A 22,557-nucleotide genomic window follows, 5' to 3' on the forward strand; every position below is an offset into this window, starting at 1 on the left:
CAAGTGTCTCCAAGAATACTTCTAGAGCAGGAGACTCTGGTGCATTCAATTCAGAACAGTATTCGCTTACAACTGGGAATGCCTTCTTTGCACGTACTCTGGGTGATGTCTGTCTGTAAATTGTGGGGTACCATCTGTTTCAGCGAAAATGGTAGACTCTTACATCGAGCTAACGATCAATCACGTTACTGAGGGCACAGCATCTGGTTTTCTGAAATGCAAAAACTTGTTCTAAAGCATTGCAGGAATATAGGCATGAAAGCCCTGCCCGGTTCATTGGGAAAGGTTCATGCTATGGACTTTGATAGAAAATCTAGGGACTATGAGCGTTCTCAGTCCATTGATTATCTTGCAACTAAGATCTTTATTCCACCCGGGGATTTAATGTAAACAGTCCTTGTGACTATTTGGTCAATACTTACTCCCCTCAGTTTGTTCACTTTATTCTGTCTCTACGTTTAGCTACGCTTCCTGTTCATGAGAATATTGGGGCCTGGTCTGGCCTGGCAAAAAATGAGCGTTTATGTCGCCTCTGCAGGTTAGCTGTGGAATCAGCGCAGCACTTGCTCACGCACTGCCGCAGGCTCCATCTCCTGTATGAAAAGGGATATCCAGAATGTAGGGGTTATACATTCGACCAGTTCTGGAGCGCCATCGATTGTGAAAGATCTATGGAAACAACTGCCGCTGCATTTCACATTTGGCAAAAAGTGGAAAGAACTCTTGTTAACTTGTGAGCTCCTCCTTCTTTGCAAAACCAAAAATTCTATTTTGCAAGATATAAGGCATAGGGCCTCTTACAAGTTTGCTGGTCCGGTAACAATGATACCAGTAAGCTTGCCGGCACTGTTGGTCTCGGACCGGCAAACAACGAGTTCTGCTCGCTGGTGCCTTCCCGCCCGCCAGATCTGACCTGGCAGGCGTACCGGCACCTGCGAGCAGACCTCGACAGATGCACCGGCACCATTCCCATTGAGCCATAAGCAGCTCAAATGGGAATGGGAAGTAATTATTACCGGCACCCGGCAAAGGGGAATTACCAGGTCTGCTGGGGCTGGAATGCCCTGGTAGATTCCCATTGCTGGGTGCCGGTAATTCCATGACTCCGGCGGCAGCCATGCCGGTAATTACCGGCACGGCTACCGCCAGAGTCGGAATGAGGCCCAAAGTCTCTGGAATAATGGTCCGGAGGCAAATTGCTTGAATCCTCATATGTAAATAATTTGTTTTGTTTTAGCAAGTAATTGGATGACATTCCTTAACTGTTTTAATTGGTGATGTATTTTAAATGAATTATTTTCATTTTGTGTTTTATCTAATTTTGACGAATTGTTGATGAATTATAATTGTAATGTTTTTTATCTGATGTGCTGTGTTTAGCTAAAGGTCTTTTGACCATAGACACTTAATACATTAAAAAAAAAGTATTCCAACATGCTCTGATTCCGGAGTATGTGTCCTGCCTATCATTACATATGCACAATAATGTAACTTATACAGACACAGGCAGTGAGTGCAGACTATGTGGCTGAGATGAGTGGGAGACCTAGTTATGATTAGAAAAAGAACAACACGCATTCCTTAAAATGAAAAATAAAATCCTCCCTGAATCTCGTTAGCTACTAAAATATTCACTAGGGGGATCCTAAAATGGTGGCCGGCGGTGACGGACGCGTGTGAGAGCCTCTGTCCCAAACGGGCCGCATCAATTAGCAATCTATAAAGCAACAGAACATGGGGTCTGGTGAAGAGGCGAACCGCAATCTCGCAGCGTCCCCAGCGGGAAGCAGAGTGCGCCGGAGGGAGGAGCATATCCCCCTGTCGCCCATGAAGAGGAGGTGAGGCGGAGGGGTGACGACTTATGCTGGGTGACGACTTATGGCGGGTGGCCTCTTATGAGAGTGGGAAGGAGGTGGGAAAGGAGTGTACCCCCTCCGGTCCCAAAAGAGAGCAGAGGAAGTGCCCGGTCCAGGGTGACACTCATGCAGGAGAGTGGGATAGGAGTGGAGCGGAAGAGGCCCCCCCTGTAGCTGACAACGCAAGGAGCAGGAAGGCGGAGAGAATGCTCCAACGCAATACCGAGGGTAGCGACGACCTGGTGCAGTGCAGCGCCAGTGGTCAGGAGAGCACTAGCCGGAGGGAGAGTGGTAGGAGCCCCGCAGTGCAGCAGATAAAGGAACTCCTACATGGTCCAGGGGTCTGAGCTGGAGGCCCCGGAAGGTGGAAAGGATAACGTAGATAGACGGTTCATGGTCTTTCCATCTAAAACTTTCCAACAAAGGTTTTTGCATCGAAAACCTAACCATCGAAAATATTTCCATCAAATGCATTTTTTTGTATTTTACACCCCCCAAACCCTGTTTCTTACCCTTAAAAACCCACCCCAACGAAAATGAACCCTTAACCCATCACATATATGCATTTGATGCATATATTTTCGATGGATAGGTTTCGATGGAAAAGGTTTAGTTGGAATCCTTTTCGATGGAAACACTAGATACTGAGATAGACCTTCTTCCCCCGCCACAGGATGACCCAGCAGGGGGCGGGGCAAGTAAGATAGGCAGCGGCCCAGACCTGGAGGGGGTTATTAGAATAATCACAAGGTCCAGGATTCCTGGGGAGATAGGGAAAGGCTCCCTCTGACTGTGCAAGGCTCGCCAGGCAACAGGAGAAACGATCAGTGGAGGTCTGACATGCTCGAGATTTCAGACCAACATAGCCTGTGTAAATCATTACATTATATATGGAAATAGGTGACCCAGGTGTATGCTTAAGACTGAGCTGATTAACTGAAAAAGGTGCAACAGGCTATCTGGGGCACGTCCCCTGCATAGGAACAGCCTGGACCTTAGAGCAGGGCTTTCAGAGTGCACTCTACAACACTCATATGTCAAAGAGCAGGGGGAAAGTGGTGACAATGACACAGAAATCCCCACAGTCCCGTCACGAGACCAGCATCAAACAACTGTGGTGCTTGGAGGACTCGCTACAAGCTACTGGCTGGAGGGCCAGTCAAGATCCTCTGCTGCAGGGAAACCAGGAAGAAGGGGCAATGGCTCAGTTTGAAACCCTGAATGGAGTAATGAAACAGTTGGTTCAGGTACTAAAACTGGATGTGGCCAAGCTGGAGGAAAGGACTGATCACGTGGAAAAGGCAATTCAGCAAATAGAGGTGGATACGCAGAAGAGTGATGAGGCTCTAGAACATCTCTCACGCCTCTCGCATAATTTGGAACTTCAGTGTGAAGACCTGGAGAATCGCTCACGTAGGTCTAACATCAGGATCAAGAACCTTTCAGAATTAGTGGTGGACAAGCACCTGAAGGATACAGTACAACAGCTGTTTGGTGATATCTTGGCAATCGGCTTGGAAGAACTGGTTCAGATCGATTGCATACATAGAGTGGGCCCAAGGAGGGTGGTGGAACCAGGCTTGCAACCGAGGGATGTCCTGGCGGCAATCACTTCTTATAGTCGGAAAGAGCGGATCCTGCGGGCGGCGAGATCCTTAGGCCCGATTAAAGTGAGGCTGTTGGAAGTTGGTATTATTAGGGGTTGTGAGTGGGGGTTGGGGATCACCGGAGGGAAACACAAAGAATCAGGTGGGCTGGTTTCTAATGGGAACATGCTGGGCTCATAGGTGCGGTGAAACTACTCAAGCTCTAGTCGTTTAATGTGCGGGGCCTGAACACCCCCGTAAAGAGAAAGAAAGTAGAAGGGCTTCTAAGGGGAAAAAAAGCCTGATATTGTCATGTTTTAGGAAACCGTCTTAAGGGAAGGAGATCAGGCCAAATGACGCTTAGGGGGTTCTCGCAACTATACCAGGCAAACGTAGGGATCAAAACAGCAGAATACTCATTGCAATACATGAAAGGATGTGGGCACATGTGGCAGAGTCATGTTTAGCTCCAGATGGGAGGTCTCTCTTTTTGAATGTCAGTACAGATGTGTATAAATATACATTAGCAACAGTATATGCCCCCAATACAGGTCAGGATGGGTTTTTGAGAGGGCTAATGTTGAGGCTGGAAGATTTTGCTAATGGGCACATAATCTTGGTGGGGGACTTTAACTTGGCTTTGGTCCCCCATCTGGATAGGAGGGAAGGGACAAGACCAGGGTCACAGGTGCACTCATCCCTCATCCCTCTCTAGGATAGATTATGTTTGGATTTCTTTGTGACTAGTAGGGAGAGTGACCAGTATAGAGCTGGGATCTATCTCCTTGTCAGATCATGCCCTGTTGTTGATTTAATTATCAACGGGGATGGGTCGGGGGAAGGAGGGGGCACGTGGAAGTGGAAATTCCAGTCCGAAATATTGCAGAACCAGACCATGGCTGAATCAATTAGAGATAAAATAGAACAATATTATACTGAGAATGAGAACCTAGATGTAGCCCCAGAAATGGTTTGGGATGAATTTAAGGCAGTGTTGAGGGGCCAACTAATAGCCATGAAAGCAGCAAAAGATAAACAGAGGTGAATGTGGAGACGGAACTAGAGGGGAAATTAAGAGATATACGAGGGGAATTGGCTAAGGGTCAGAACAAAAACCTTCATAGGGCTCTGAAGTATGTCCAAGGGCAGCTGGAATTAACGTGTACGAAGCAAGCTGAAAAAGCTTTGTTATATACTAAGCAATGGTATTATGTAAAGGCCAATAATGCGGACCGGCTGTTGGCCAGACAATTAAAGGATAAAGGGCGATCCCAGGCGATTATGGGACTTCTAAATAAAAAAGGGGGGTTGCAGACAACAAATGATGCTATCGGGCAATATTCCAGGAATGTTATCAGTCCCTGTACACCACCGATAACCCCTCGGGTGATCAACAGGAAGAGTTCCTGTCGGATGTCCAGCTCACACAAATTTCTGAAGCGGAAAAAGAATTCCTAGGCAAGGACATACAGCAGGAAGAGGTGAAAATGGCAATGAAATTGTTGCCAAAGAACAAGAATCTGGGTCCATATGGGTACCCGGTGTATTTTTATAAACGATATCAGGACATTTTGGCCCCAAAACTAACAAAACTGTTTAACACATTTAAGGCAAAGGGTTCTATTACGCCATCCATGAATGAAGCAAAAATGATGGTATTTCCTAAGCAGGGTAAAGACCCCTCATTGCCGGGCTTGTATAGACCAATAGCACTGATTAATCTTGATGCCAAATTACATACTAAGATATTGGCGGGGAGACTATCCATGCAGCTGCTGAAATTAAAACATCAGGTTCAGTCTGGGTTTATACCGATGAGACAGACACACGATAATACGCATAGAATATGCCATCTGATAGAGAAAAAGAGCAAAACCCTGCTAGTTTACCTTCATGAGAAAGCATTTGACGAGTAAAATGGTCCTTCTTATTTTGCACACTGGAACGCATGGGGTTGGTATGGAGTATTTACAGATGGTCCAGGCCAACTATAGGTCTGCTACGATTCAGCTGGCCATGAACGGGACTCTCTCGGATACAATAAGACTCTCTCGGATACAATAAGACTCAGGGGAGGGATAAAGCAAGGATGTCCGTTGTCCCCCTTGCTGTACGCGATATATTTAGAACCTCTATTAGCAAAGATCTGTGGCAGCAGCCAGATAAGGGGAATTGAAATGGCAGGAGAAGAACACAAGGCAATAGCATTCGCTGACGATATGCTGATCGCCATATCCGACCCGGGTAACTCTGTACCGGCTTTGATGGAAGAATTAAAGGGGTTGGGGCAGTGTCGAGATTAAAAATTAATAGGTTGAAGTCGCAGATTTTGAACCTATCGACATACCACGACAAGCTGGGTAGCCTGATCTTCCAAACGCAGCTAAAGATTGCAGAAAAGGAATTTCATAACTGTGAATACCCCTTACAAGCACGATAGGGCAATTGTAAGGGGCAAATTGCATTCCACTACTCAACAAGTTGAAAGCAATTTAAGGAAATGGAATCCTCTTGCAATTTCCTGGGTCGGTAGGATGACGACAATAAAAATGGCAATATTACCAAGGCTCCTATATTATTTCCAGGCTCTACCAATCTGGGTGCAGAGGATATTTTTTAGCTACCTCACGAAACTTCTATCATATATTTGGCAAAATAAACCCCTTAGGGTAGCAATGTCAACTTTGATGGCCTCAAGGAAGAGGGGAGGCATGGCACTACCCCATTTCCTCAGGTATTCTGAAGCAGCATAAGTACGGGTGCTGAGGCAATGGTTTTCTGATAATCATCAGAAAGTATAGGCCAGACAGGATAGGGCTGTTGCGGGATCGCCTCTTTTGGGCCTCCTGTGGCATAGACATCCTAATGTTCGGGCTAGTGAAACAGTAGGGGCGGGGTGGAGGTTTGGAATTCAGCAGTGGGACGGGAGGCCCTCACATTACTGCCTTCGCCATTTTTTCCATTGGTTGGGAATCCACATTTTTCACCGGTATGGGAAAAGGAGCATTTACAGTTTGTAAGGGAGCAGGATGCCAAAAGATCTGGGATACGTTTCAAGGTCAGACCTTACTAACGTTGTGAGGTGTGTAGGTGGGATTTTGGGGTGCACAAAGGGGATAGGTTAAAATACAACCAATTAAAGCGTTGGCTAATGAACCTGTGTATGACAGCTGCTGACGCCATTCGATTGACACATTCAGGATCGAAGAAATTAGTTTCTACAGTATATGGTTTTATCAACAAGCAGGCTCCCCAAATCCAGCGGAAATATATGAGGAAATGGGGAGAAACATTAGGGCATACAAAATCAGTAGAATACTGCACTCATCTGTGGGAAACAATCCTGAGACTAATACGCTCGGTGCAGTTGAGGTAAATGTGCTATAAAGAGCTACTTCAATGGCATTTCCCCGCAGAGAGAGTGCACATAATGTACCCATCGGTATCAGATCACTGCTGGAGAGGTTGTCAGACCTTAGGAGATTGGGCACACATCTGGTGGGATTGCCCGGTATTGCAACCTTTCTGGGAAGAAGTGAAATTACAGATGGGAGTGATGTTCCAGGGATTGAAACATTGAACAAAGAAGTCTGGCTATGCATACTCCGAGACACCTCCCTTAAAACAATGTTGGTTTGCATTGTAGTCGGATGAAAATTGCACACAAAGAAACTTCAGTAGACCAACTTTTTCCATGGATAAATTCCAGCAACAGCACACCACATTGTAACGGTAGCAATTAATCTGCAAATGAAGGTATGTAAGTGGCAGAGAGTAAATATGCTTTAGAGGGTATCATTTGATTTTCCCAAAAAGACACCTTTCTAACATTTTGGCCACTAAAACTGTGATCATCCAGTCACCTGCTTTGGAAAGCTTGTGTCCACTTGAGGAACAAATCAGAAGAATAACTTGCACCCCAAGGGTGGTGTTGGACAGAGACTTCTGCTCACTGAAAAAAAACCTAGTTGTGGGAGACTGTGATGACATCATGGGCAGACTGCAGGCGGGCAGTGCCACATTTGTGGCAATTGCTCTGTGCACCCAACCAGTATCGTGTAATGACATAGCCTGCAGGGAACACCCTAAAATTTACACTACCCCTTAACCGGTCTAAATATTGAGGGTTTTCCTTTGAGTGTTCCCCCAACTATGTAGTGTGGTTGTAAGGGAATCCACTTGGGAGGATAGCTCAGCGGCAACGTGCTCGGCTTGGAAGCAAGACGACATGGAGCAACACAGGTTTGATCCCTGGGACCCCGCTTAGAAACTTCTGGGTATTAAGCGTGTTAGAAATAACCTATCATATCATATATCACACCAATACAAGTGCCCTGCAATGTCCCTATCTCCCCGGAGGCCATCACACAATCACCTTCTGCCAAAGGAGGCATTTCCAGCTAGGATTTCACGTGTCAGAAATGGTTTGACAGGTTTAGAAAAAACGATTGGCGTACCTTCCTTATTGTTTGGCTATGAGGCTGTATACACACAGAGTATTCACTTTATCCTGCCCTGTCATAACTCATGAGAATCACGTTGCATGCGGTGCCAGTAATGAGCGTTAATGTTAGCAACTCTGGCCTCAGCCTGGATAATCATGCCAAGTCCATTGTCTGGTCTGCCAATGTCCATCTCACTTTGCGGAAGGTAATACGGGTTTGCATCAGAGACAGCCTTTTGTATTTTGGGCAGGACTTTGGTATTGACCAAAAGGAGCTCCACCAATGTGCTTCTTGCCTAATCGTTTTGCTGAACGTCTATGGGGATTTCATGTCTGGACGCTATGGTGGCATCCCCAGGACCCTTGAGAATCTCAACTGCTCGCCATTGATGATCAACAATTAATATAGGTTACATTACTTCAAATCCCCCATTCAGGGGTCTATAGCTCCCTTGCAGGAAAAAGGACACAACATCTTAGAAAGTGCTTGTAAAACTATGAATGCTTCCATTTACTGGTGTAAGATTCCTAAACCAAAGAAATGTAAAACTCTTGACTAAAATGCAGTGGTATTCCTGACTATCTTTAGGAACATCTTCAATAAATTGATTTTGATTAATTATTATTGTGTGTTATCTTCATACATTTATTGCTATTAGTTTGATGCATTGGTCAAGGTGTATGTGCATCAAGGTGTTCCTTATGGCATTCAAATAATGAAAATGTACAACATATATATAAGAGTATGGCAGCCTCCTTCATGCGATGATTTCCTCTCCATATCTAAGGCTGGCATATTAAAGCCTCACTGATATTCCTCCCACAGCTGACGGCGCCTGTGGAGTTTGGGCTGAGGCTTAGTGCTCGCCAGATGGAGAAATACCGAGTGGCCCTGGAAGGAGATGCTGCCAGAACACTGAAATGGTAAGGATGTGAAAACGCAGCGAGGCAAGGTCGTTTCATGCCAGATCCATGGCTAGGAAAGAGTCATCCAATATTATGTTTTTTTGGGACACTGGTGACTTGATGGAAATTGTTGATACGAAGTTGATGAAGGGACATTTTTGGGCTACTCTTCTGTGACAGTGTTCAAGATGTTCAGAGACGGCGGAAGTCTTTTTAATTCAAAATTGGCCATGCCGGGGGGCGTGGCCTGGAGCACCATTGATGTGGCTGCTCCTCTGATGGCCACCGTGTGAAGCCTACTTTACTTTCTAACAAAATGCTATTCCCGTTTCTATTCCAGACCGAAAAAGGAATATAATGTGATCGGAATGTTCGGCCCACATCCTGCAGCAGTCTGAGCCCCTGATGCCTGGGTACTCCACAGATTGACGCGGTTCTCCTGGTCGCTCGCCACTGCAACCTTCGCAGTAAATGAGACGGTAGCGGACCCTGCGCCCCGATGCCCAGCTGATCTGAACTGCCGAATGCCCAGAGTCGCTCTGCTGCCTCGCCGTTCTCCTGCCACAGCGGTGGGTGGATTGGATCCCTGCTCACCTGACCACGCTTGAAGAAGGCACTTTGTGGCCCATCGTGTGTGCAGGACCTGCCCTGCTTCCCTCGGATGAATCAAGCGGTTCCTGCTGTCGAGACAGGGCCGATTCACATTCACCGCCCTGCGGTGAGCGAGGTAGCCGTGTGGCAGAGCACATAGCCCGGTACATTCTGCGCCCACCGAGGCGACTCCTCCTCTACATCCTCGGCGCTACTGCGAACCGGGCAGGGACGAGAGACGTGGGTGACGTTTCCCCGCACCCCTGCACTACTAGAAGCGACAGACGTCAGCAGTGGCGGGGAGCTGAGTCCAGCTGCTGCTATTCCCCTGGAAACCTTGTGTGTCGCGGCGCACTCATCTGCTAAGTGGACACCTCTGCCTCCATTTCTCTGCGTGGCCCTTGGCCTGCACCTCCATAGGCATTCTTTGCAGAGACGAAGAGGATCAACCACCTCCCCCCATAACCTGAGAAGAAAGTGCTTTTGGCCGCCTCTATCTACCACCCCCCAACAGCCACGCAGAATCCCAGTGGGACTTCGCAGAAATGGCCAAACACCTCAAGAACACCAAGCGCGCAGACATCTCCTCCATGCTACTCGCTGCCAACAAGGGGAAAAAGCCTGAATCCCCAAAATCCTTGCCCCCATCTTCTGAATGCGCAAGACAATTGGCGACTAAGGGGGACATTCAAGCCTTCATGTTGGACATTAAAGCTGAATTCAGATCCTGCATGACGGAGCTCACGACTAAATTAGAACAGACGGAGCAAAGGGTCACTGAGGTGGAACAGAGACTGGGTGAAACGGAAGACCTGACCCAAGAACACTCAGCGACACTCCTGGAGATACAATGCTCGATCAAGGCCCTAATCAATAAAAACGAGATCCTGGAATTTAAACAATAAGACCTCGAGAGCAGGGCCCGACGGAATAACGTACGTATTCGGGGGTTCCTTCCTCAGTCCTGGACCAGAATCTTCCAGAGTACGTGGGTGACCTTTTCCAATCCTTGCTGCCACACTTGGACAAATTAAAGCTTATGCTGGATCGCACCCATAGGCTTCGGCATCATCGCGGAGTAGAGATGGATTCCCCCCCTGATGTAAACATCCGGGTGCACTTTTACACGGCCAAGGAGGCTACTATAGCAATAGGACGATCCCGGGATAAACTGACATTTCAAGGCTCACCCCTCCAAATTTAACAGGACCTAGCCATGGCAAAAATACAAAAACAAAGGGCTCTGAGACCCCTAACGCTATTGCTTCAGGACCAACAATTAGGTACCGCTGGCTCTTCCCAACAGCGCTGCAGTTCTCGTATAAGGCAGTGCTCCGTAAAATAGGACACTTAGAAGAAGCAGCTTCAACCTTACTCCCTAACCCCCTGAAGGGATGGACGATGCCCTCCCTGATCACCCAGAGGACGCTCCAGAGAAGTCTCCCCCTAAACCAAAACTCACTGCCTGGACGAAGGTTCAGAGGGGCTAGAGCGTCAGGTAACCGCAGCCTCGAGACCTGATGACCCATGATCCAACAATCTCCTACGGTCTTCGCACCCCCCGGGATCCGGGATCCGGGATCCGGGACTGCCGATCCAGCTGAACCCAGAATGGTACAGAACACAAAGCTTTTAGACGCCGGTTGCGGGCTTCACGTGGCCCATGCCCAAATCAGTCGTGGATGACACCAGAACACCCTTGGAGTGGTCTACAAACCAACAAATCACAAACTGTTTTAGCCCAGTTGGCTAAGGGATACGCCGATGGAGAAAAATCGGCTTCCCACAAATTTGTTGTTAAGGCTTCCCATTGGAGGCTCACGTTAAATCCCTGGTTGCACGATGATATCAAGATAGCAGGGCCCCCGGATGGTGACTGAGTCATGTCCAACCCAATCCCTGCACCCGGGAAACTACGATGCCCCTGGAACAACCCCACCACAGCAGAAGCTAAAGTTTGTTTCACTGAACATTAGGGGTCTGAACTCCCCCCTCCAAACGGCTACAGGACACAGAAAACTCGGTGGCCTTCTTACAGGAAACACACCTAATACCTGCAGATTTTACACGCCTCCGCAAGGAGAACTTTCTGTTACAATATCTGGCCTCGAATGGAACTAAAAAAGGGGGCACTGCAATCCTTTTTGCTAGAAGGGTGCAACCGCAGATACTGGAAACGCTATTGTGCTCGGAGGGCCGATATACCGCAGTCAAGAGATTCATATTTGGGCAACTTTACACCCTCATCGCGGTTTACTCTCCGAATGAAGGACCGGTGACATTCTATAAAGCACTGGGCAAAGCCCTCCTCCCCTTTGTTGAGGGCCAAATCATCATTGGAGGAGACTTCAATGGGGTCCTGGACCCCGCAAGGGATAGATCGCACACCCCTATCCCCAGAGATTTTAAGCTTGAAAGAAGCCTGCTTCAGCTATTTCAAACCCTGGGGGTGATGGACTCATGGAGAGTGCTTCAGCCCAGCGAAAAATACTTTTCTTTCTTTTCACATGTACAGAGAACCTTCTCCCGTATTGATTTCCTAGTGGCCTCCCCCCAAGTCCTGTCTTTTGTCGATGATGTGACCACTGGAACAAGGGTACTTTCTGATCATGCTCCAGTGACATTGACCCTTCGAGCCCATGACCCTGATCCTCCCCCTCGACAATGTTGGAACCTATAATACCCCATTCTGAATGAAATGCTGTTAAGGGACTCGATAGCCACAGTAATAAAGACATTTTTTTGGGAGAACCCGGCTGAGGATACCTCCCCAACTAACACATGGGACGCTATGAAAGCTGTGGTGCGGGGAGAATTAATCGCACACGGGCGGCATTCCATAAACGCAAGCGACAAATCCTAATGGAGCTCGAAGAGGAGGTTCAGAAAGCTGAGGCCAATCATAAACGCAAGGGCTGGTCTCCAAGGTTCCAACATATCCTACAGATAGCCTGGAGAAAATTGGAGGCCTACTATGCAGAGGAAACGGCACACCTAGTGGCCAAGTCTAAGCAGGGCTTCTATGCCAAGAACAATAAAGCAAATAAGCTCTTGGTAGAGAAACTGGCAAATGCGAAGAAAAAGAACACTATTTTGGGCCTGCGCAAATCTAAAGGCAAGGTTCAGTATGCGGAGCAAGATAAACTACGGTTCGCAGCAGCCCATCTTTCAGAGACAATGTCGGCATCACCCCCGGTCCACGGGGAACAACATGAGTACCTGCGAGGTGCCAGTCTTCCTCAACTCAAGGAGGATGACAGAGAGACTCTCAACGCTCCAATCACAGGTGAGGAGGCCGAAGCAGCCATCAAGTCCCTCAATCCTAGGGCACCAGGCCCAGGGAGGTTCACAACAAGGTTCTATAAGGTGTTTAGCCCCCAACTGATTGCCCCGTTAATGGCCCTCTTTAATTCATTTGGTGTATCGGGTTCCATCACCCCATCAATGCAAGAATCCATAACCATCCTCTTTCTTAAACCTGGTAAGGACCCTAAAGAAAACACCTCGTATAGGCTCATCTCCCTACTAAATATTGATGCCAACATCTATTCGAAAATTCTAGAAAACCGCTTAGCGATCGTTCTACCCAACTTGATAGATCCGGACTAAACGGGCTTCATAATTCATAGGTCAATGGGGGATAACATTTGTAGAGCCTTGAACTTAGTAGATATCGCAACGCGGGACTCGCATAGACTGGCGTTGCTAGATTTGGACACATCCAAGGCCTTTAACAAAGTAGATTGGACTTTTCTACAACTTACCCTGGAAGCCTTGCGCTTTGGCCCAAAATTCCGGAAATATGTCCTGGCAAATTATCAGTCCCTGAAGACCCTTCTCAGGGGCCTTCTGTTTGCACTGATAATGGAACCCTTTGCCCAGCGGGTTACAATGGACCCAAACATTAAAGGCCTTCTCGTTGGCGCCTCCCAGAATAAGATCGCACTCTATGCTGATGATGTGCTGCTGTCTATAACAGACATTAGCCCTTCATTAACGTCAGCTCTTAAAGAGCACCACAAATTTGGGAGGGTAGCCGGTTTTGCCATAAATTTTGGGAAATCAGTTGCTTTAGGGGTTGGTCTGGAACCTGGGGAACGGGAGACTCTAGAATCCCTATGCCCAATCCAATGGCGTGACAAATTCATTACCTACCTGGTGGTCCATATCCCTGCCCACCCCAGAGATGTCTATCTACTGAACTTCCCCCACTCTTTAAGGAGCTGGAGAGCGACCCAAACGATGGACCTCACAAAAGATCTCACTCATTGGGCGTATCACCGCCTACAACATGAATCTCCTTCCATGGTTCCTAAATGCTTGCTCCTCCCTCCCATCACTATTCTATTACCCACCCTTAGACACATACAGAGACAAATGCTTCAGTTTATCGGGAAGGGCAGGAAGGCGAGGATCTCTCAGAAGGTCATGATGGGCAGCACCAGACTGGGAGGGCTCGGGGTCCCCGACCTATGTAAATACCATGTAGCCGCACAATTGGCACATATACGAGCATGGGTCACTCAAAATGGGTAGACCTGGAGCAATCTCACCTCTCCCTCCCCCTGCGTTCTCTTCCATATATCCCGCCTCCACTATGCAAACCTGGAATGGGACCCTGGCTGCCACTAAACACACCCTTAAAACATGGAACTGGTCGCTAAAACATAAGGGCATCCCGCAGGGGTTGGGTCCCTCTTCCCCCGGTTTTCCATAATCCGGCATTCTCTCCGGGATCCCATCCACTGCATTTCATAAATTGGACTGCACGGGGGCTTGAATCCCTGGGACAACTCTTCAAGGATAACCAGCCTCGCTCGTTCGATCAATGTAAAGCAACATTTCATCTAACAGAGACAGACAGGTTCTCTTACATGCACCTTCGGCACTGGTGCTCTCACCCCCAAACCCCGTCAAGCAGCGACACGCACCACTAGCCCTCTTGAGCTTACTTTAAAGGACCTGCCACTGCGGGTAGAAATCTCTACGCTCTACAAACTATTGCAGGGGGATACACTCACCACAAGGACCCCCTACATGGCACAACGGGAGGCAGAGTTGGGGCATCCTCTCGAAGACCAGACGTGGGAAGACATATAGTCTAGGACTCACGCCTCATCTTTCTGCATCACCAACAGGGAATGTGCCCTTCTGCGATGGTACTAACCTCCGCTACACCTGCATCACTTTAACCGGGCCCTTGATCCCCAATGCTGGCGGCTATGTGGTCGGCCTGGGTCATACTTCCATATGTGGTGCCCAGTCTCATCTAATGGAAAGTGGGGCTTACTTGCTAAAAATCCTTGACAGAGTTGCCTACATGCAAATTCAGGACCACCTTGAGACAAACCAACTGCTAGGAATACGTCAATCTGGTTTTAGACCTCAACATGGAACAGAAACTGCCCTTGTTGACCTCAAAAGTCAGATTGATGAAATCAAAGACAAAGGCAACGTTGCCATCCTATTCCTTTTAGTCCTGTCAGCAGCCTTCGACCTGGTCGATCACAAAATCCTGTGCAACCACCTATCCTCCGCTGCTCACTTCTCCTCCTCTGCTGTCATGTGGATACAATCCTTCTTGGCTAACAGAACCATGAGGGTTTTTTCACCAGTGCAGCAGCTAACCCCATCCCTATTGCATGTGGTATCCCACAAGGCTCTTGTGTATCGCCCACTTTGTACAATATATTTACAAAGCCACTCTTTGACAAACTGGACCATCTGGGTGTCACCTACACCAAATATGCTGATGACATCCAGATACTCCTCATCCTCTCAGGCAACTACAATGCTGACGTCTTCCAGATTAACAACATCTTTACCATCATTCAGGCATGGATGGCCATACATGGCCTCTGCCTGAATGATGAGAAAACTGAACTTCTCCTTGTCGGCTTACCCAACAACCTTCTGAAACTCAGCCCCAATTATAACAGTATCATCATCGATGGCAATACTATTCCCATTGTTAAAAGTGTGAAAACCCTCGGCTTTTATCTTGATGCCAACACTAACCTCTCCAAACAACTCACCATGACTGCCTCAGCCACTGCCTACACTTGTCCTCTAACAGCTGTCTCACGCTGGCCAGGGCTCTTATACAGTCCAAACTGGACTACTGCAACAGCCTATACCTAGGCGCAAACCAATCTACCATCAATAAACTACAGGTACACCAAAATAACACGCTACGAGCAGCATTAAACATCCCAAGGCGAGACCACATCACTACCATTAGAATCTCATGTAAATGGCTCTCTATAAAACAAAAAATGGCGCACCGGGAAGTACGGAAGTATGCTGTTGGCTGCTATTGAGGCTGATACATGTTTGGAGAAGCCGGCCGACTGTGGTCTGCAGAGACATTCACTCCGCGAACGTACCCGGCAGAGAGGAGGACGTCCCAGTGAGCAACACAGAAGTTGCCTGACTAACGTAATAACAACTGAAAAGGAGACGCTGATATTGTGAGAGCTAATTTCCTCCTCCCCTCTCACTCTACTTTCAGGATCAGCTGGATTGGCTCAGCACTAAGAGTCCCTCCCTTGCCCCTCCCTCCTTTCCTCTTGAAAACCTGAGTGTGCAGCGCACCTGCGCGCGCACCAGGAAGTACTGAAGTACGCTGTTGGCTGTTCGCTGCTTCGGTGATGGTGTTGTGATGTTATGTGCTTGCTTAACTATATTCTTAACCTGCCCTGTGGACTGAATTGGGTAAATTGAATAGGTTCATAAGCAGAAAATTGCATGGTGAGTTGTTTCCCTTGTTTAATTTTTTGCACCGTGATTCTTCAAGCTCTTGTTTGCTTGCGTGTACGCATGTTTGCGCAAGTTCTCATCCCATCAAGCTAGAATTATTATTAACCATTCACGTACCCCTACAATTTGAGCTTGAATACTTAACTCTTTGTACCCTTACCATATTTTTTGGTCATGGCTGCTGGATTGCGGAGTAAATGTAACAAATTAGGTTCCATGGCTCTTACATCTTCCAGTATCGATTCGCTTGTTTGTCGTGGCCGTACATCCTATATCGAACCTGCTGTCTTGGAGGCACTGACCACAGGTACTCCTGGAGAGGTGAATGCGTGCCCAAGTCTGTCACCACATGTGGTTATGATTCATGCCAATGAAATGAGCTTATCATCGACTCCTTTTTCTGCATCCCCCATTGGTTATAGGAAGACTAACAGCTCTGCAGTTTTGCCCCCAGAGGACGTATACGGAAGCTGTTCTGAAGCCCCATTGTCCAACATACCTCCCAATGACCAGCATGATCTTATCATAAATAACTTGGTTGCCCTAGATGACCAGGTGTCTCGTGCTATAGGCATGTTAACTCCGCTCGTCTCTGGCCCTTCAAAAAAAATTCACATGGCACATTCTCAATTAATGTGTGATAAAAGTTTTGCAAATGAGCCTGATAGAGACTGCCACTAAGATATTAAGTATGAATTACCGCCACCGCATCTCTCTTATTCCTCTGATTTGGCAGATGACTTTATTAGGCCTTCCCAAATCGACCCTTCAGAGGGTCTTATATCTTATTTCTCGCTACTGGCGAGAAAGACCAGCGATCTCCATGTACCTTTCCAGTGATCATTAAAATACTTGATCTACTGAATAAGGGTCATGATTTGACCCACTTAGAATTGAAGGAGGTAAAAGGTACCTTACACCACCTATGTTCCCAAATGGACAAGATAGAAGGGTTCATTATCGCTGCTGACACTTTACGAGCTATTAACAGTCAGTCTACACATTCTGCCCCTGCCCAACTCGAGAAAAGTACCCAATCCTGTGACGAGGTAGGTTCTTTTCCTACCCAGCCGCCAGGTAGCCCCCTTGCCTCTTTGCCATGCAATTGAACTTATAAAATAGAAGAACTCAAAGCTTTAGTAGAGGCAATGAATCTCACAATTACTTCCCAATTAGCCAAGCTAGTTCTTCCAGCTGACTGTCCGGATAGTCCTTCGACTTTGGTGAAGGTACTCAATGAACAGCAGCTGAAAGAACACGAACGCTCTAACTCTGAAGAGAATTTCTCCTTCATGTCGCGCCGTGCGAAAAAGATGCACTTAAGAGCAATGAAAAGAAATGCTAAGAGGAGAAAAGAAGCTATGACTAAAAAATCCACTAACAATGAGGCAAATAATTCTGCATCACTGACACCTGATGGCTCTCGGATCTTCGAACAAGAAACAGTGATAGTAATTTCTGATGAGGAAAGTATTGACTTAGAGCAACTTTCAAACGAAAGTCAGGAGGCACTTATGACGACCACAAGATTAAAACTAAAAACGCAATCAAGAAACAAAAAGATTGTACCTACTTCTAAAAATCTATTGGAATCTGCAAAATTGACAAATATTAAGTCTGCCCCTGCTGATATCTCTGCCAAAAGCCCTCTGGTCATTCCCAAATCAAGAACAATCAGAATAGAGGCCAAAGTGATTGAAGAGACTTCACTTCCAAATGTTAAATTAAACTTTAATAGCTATTTTCCGATTTCGGGAAGAAGCCATACGACTAGGAAAGATGTTATTCTTGAACAATCCCATCTCTAACAATGACCTAAAAATCAACAATGATTCCAATTTGCTCCTGAGAAAATCATATAGTGCCGTGTGCACTGAGCTACCATGTTGCCCAGGGACCTCTTTAGAAAAAAATGAGATTAGTAAGAGCCATTTCTCAAATATGGTAAACGGTAAGGGCAAAGTTACACAATTAGACATTAAATCTGATCAATGTAATGTTAAACCTTCAAGTACTACACATGGAAAGGATAAGGCTCTCCCCCTAGACAATGAGTCGAAAAATTGGACAGCCTGCCTCACCTAAAAAGAACAATATAACTGTTAGTGAGGTGATAAAAACTACTTTTGCCCCCAAAAGTATTTCCATACATGGTCCTGCACTTAGCAGATCTGTGCCGGAGATCGACACCAAGGACCTAGCGAAGTCCCACCAGGACAACACTTGAAATTTTGAAAAAAGCTTTTGAGGAGGGCTTGTTGAGTGCTGAAACACTAACAAAGGTGTTACCTACTCTGCCATCGAAGATGATCAGGGAGGAAACTTTGCAGCCCCCTCGAATGGAACAGAAAAGCCCTGTGAACTTCCACCATGCAATACTTGAAACCTTGAGAAAGGCTTTATGTGATGGTGCTCTGAATGTTGAATCTCAAAGTAACGCGTTACCGGCACCCACATTACAGACGGTGAAGGTGGAAGCCACTTTCCCTTCACTAATCGAAAAGAAAAAATTTGAGAATCCACCGAGGCAGACAACAAACTCTATCTTGTTGGCCTTGAGGGTAATAGGATCTCGACTGCTGGGAAGCGCATTAATCGATCTTTTATCTTGTCTCTTTTTTCACGAATTCCTCAATTGAGAATGGTTAAATCTGAGGACATCTTGAGAGTATCCAATGCCCAGACTGACAACTGTAGAGCTATATGCTATCTGAGCTCTGAAACTATTTTGAAATTTCTTTGGTTTAACCGTGATGAACTTAAAAATCAAGGACTGAATCTATCAACTTTCGAATTGGAATCAACAGCCAATGATTTCTTAGCTCATATTGACCCTGCCATTGCTGTGAAAGCGCAGACTGGCGAGCTTGCTCAAAAAAGCAACTCTAGCGTTGATGGAGACTTGCATGCGCTACTAACCCATGTAGCTGTCACAGAAGGTATTCCATGGCTTGAACCAATGATTACCGCCATCTTGGGGTCTAAAATTTCACCTACTACCTCATAGCATTCTGAAAACACTCTTCTCAATGTTCTCTCATGGAATACTTGTAGCTATGCGAATTTCACGGGTTGGCACTCATCACTATTGCTTGAGAACCAACCAACAATCTTAATATTACAGGAAACAAGGAAAGTGACCTCCTTTTCCATACCAGGGTTTTCTACGGATTGTAGGCTTGCAAAGAGGTCCCTTTTAGGTCGACCAAGCGGCGGCCTTGTAATTGCCATCAATAATTCGGTCAACTTACAGTCAAAGTGGGTATGGGAATCAGCAAGCTTCTGGGTGTACTAGTGGAGATGAACTCGTCAAAATACCCTCCAATTTGAATAATTTCTTTATACTGGAATCCTGCCGGTATCTCGATTGATGCAATGCTGGATGAACTTGATAACTGTTTAGAAAATATATCCAGCAAACATCAATCTTTAGAAATCATCATCAGTGGTGACTTCACCTGTGATTGTAGGGACCTGAGCGAGTGTGGATCACTAAAACCTTCCCATCTATCACGTGGAAGGGGTGCGAAATTCAGAGAGTTATTAGGAGATTGGGATATGGAATTGGTTGTAAGTAACGATATGAAGTCGAAAATTACATGGTCCCGAGGATCCAAATCATTGACGATTGACTTCATATTCGTTACTCGAACCCTTTCCGCTCACACTTCACCCGTGAAATGCAACCGTATACTATCAAGTGACCACGCACGGATTTCCTGTAATTTGAAATTGGAATGTAAACTATTAGTTATTGAGCCAGCCTTGGCTCTAGTAGAGATTGATCGTCCTCAAGTTTCCATTAGATGGAGTCAGGGATTGTGCCAGCAATTTGTTAAGCATGTATCGCACAAAATACGAACAATCGGTCCTCCTAATACCGAAATTGAATTCTCATTGATTAACTGTTACTCTGAGGTGATTAATAATGCCCTTACCATTTTTAGTAAAAGGTATATTAGGAGAGACCATCATCACCCGTTTGACTCCACTTGCAAACTTCTAAAAAGAGAGAAAAATAAGGCACTCACACAACTCAAAATTTTAGACCTAGGAGCACTGCATTGTCGGACTATGAGGCTGCAAATCCTGAAGGTATTTAAGCGGCATCTCACACATGCTTGCATCCTTAAATATAATGGAGAGAATTGTGACCTTATAAGAGCTATATCATAACACGATACTAGAACAATATGGCGTACTATTAAAAGTGATGACAAAAGCATTGCACTGGCCACATCTTTCTGTATATCGGATCGAGTATGGTGTGACTATATAACAGCAAACTTTCACATTCCAACGAGATTTGAGTCTGTGCCAAATGTACAGCTGTGTTACAGCAGGATCGCCCGTTTGGAATGGTCACTGGAAGACCTTAAACGGGCAATCTCAAAAATATCCTATTCCAAATCAGCAGGCCCCGATGGCCTTCCTCTTTGCCTCTATAAAGCTGATCCTAAGTTTTGGGTGGGAATTTTGAAAACTAAATTCGACTTCATTATTAGTACTGGTTATATTCCCCCTTCATGGACCTCAGCGAATATTGTTCCAATATTCAAAAAGGGCGATCCTTCTCTTCCACAGAATTACAGGCCGATCTCTTTGATTGATACAGACGTGAAATTGTTCGCAATTCTTCTCTTACATGACCTCGAAAAATTCATCGAGGAAAACAACCTCTACTCGAAATACCAAACAGGCTTTAGGAAGGGTATGAGTACCTCACTGAATGCTGCTATCATGTCACATATGATCGCTGGCACTAAGGGAAAGAATTCTTACTCTGTCTCTATAGCCATGATAGATATGTCATCAGCTTTTGATAACATGGTACGAAGTCTCTTGTGGAATAAAATGAGGACTATGGGAATCCCTACAGTATTACTTTATTGGTTCATTAAACTTCATACTAACACCTCCTACAAAATAAAAATTTCTGCAGACGGAATAACAACTGACCCTATTAGTACATTGATTGGTGGTCTTAAGCAAGGATGCAATCTAGCGGCAACTTTCTTTAATTTATATCTTTCTGACCTTGATAAGGAATGGAATCAAAGCAATCTGTTCTCTGTTAAAATTGGCTCATTACGGATTAAATGGATTGCATTTGCAGATGATATCATTGTTGTTGACCCTACGCTGGCCGGGTTGCAAACAAAGCTATTGCTTTTCGAGGAATTTGCAGCTGTACACAATTTGACTCCAAATCCTGCTAAAACGGCTATTTTGAAATTCAGCTCTAAACAAAATAGTAAGGGATACCAATGGGAGATTATGAAAACTCAAATCACATGCACCTCCAGTGCGACCTATCTAGGGTACAATCTCACTGCCCAAAACTCAATTAAAGCATGGACTGATTTGATTAAAAATAAGACATGCCCCCTACTGTCCCAACTAAAAAGGATTTACTCAAAATATTGTAAATGCTCATTAACCCCCATGATTGATTTTTTGACGTTAAAAATAGAAAGTGTGATTTTGTATTCCATGGATATGTGCCTATGTGACATGAGTGCAATCCTGGACTCCACACAGGGTTCATTGATAAAATCTGCTATGCACCTCCCAATGTGCATACCAAATGCAGTAATACGCCATGAGTTTGGGTTGTTCGCATTGTCTGCATGCTGAAAATGGCGACAACCGTCTGGCTATGTAAAAATCAATTTCCCTCCTAAGAACTCTTTATACGAAGACCTGAATGTATGTTGGACTCTTCCACTTCAGCCTCCTTTAACAAATATCATCTTAATATGCAACCTCTTTTGAATTCTTTATGCATTACTATTGAAGATGTTCATCAGCGCTCGGGTTTTGCAAAAAAGAAGCTCTTTGAACAGGATTGGCTGCTTACAATAGAAAGAATATCCACATATAAAATGTACAAATAGTATGGTGCATTTCTTAAACAATGCATTCCTAGATTCCGATCATGTTGTTTTATTTCCATGTAACCACACCAGACAAGCGTATATATGGTACAGACTGAACTTATATCACACCAGGGAAAGAACTGCAAATTGGATCAACAAAGGGGAACCTAATGTAACTAAATGTCATTTCCCCTCATGCAATGAGCCTATTGAAACCATGAAACACCTCATTCTTGAGTGCCCACACTTTAAATCAATAAGGACCAACCGACTCTTGAAATTTGTAAATATTGATTTTGAAGACTGTCTGCAATTTCTTTGGGCACGAATGATGCAAGGCACGCATAAACCCCTGGTATTTGAATTGGTTAGTCTGTGCAGGCACATTGAAAAAGAGCTGCTTAGTTTTCAAAATTAGAGGATATAAAGTGTCAGATGTGATATCCTCCATCTCAACCTGTATTATAATAAGATGTAAAGTTTATCTGTTGTAAATGTAAATATTTTATTGTTATTTTAAATTTTGTTTTGTAAAG

The sequence above is a fragment of the Ambystoma mexicanum genome, chromosome 13 (assembly GCF_040938575.1).
Source record: "Ambystoma mexicanum isolate Mex_15411 chromosome 13, UKY_AmexF1_1, whole genome shotgun sequence".
NCBI classification, from domain to species: Eukaryota; Metazoa; Chordata; class Amphibia; order Caudata; family Ambystomatidae; genus Ambystoma; species Ambystoma mexicanum.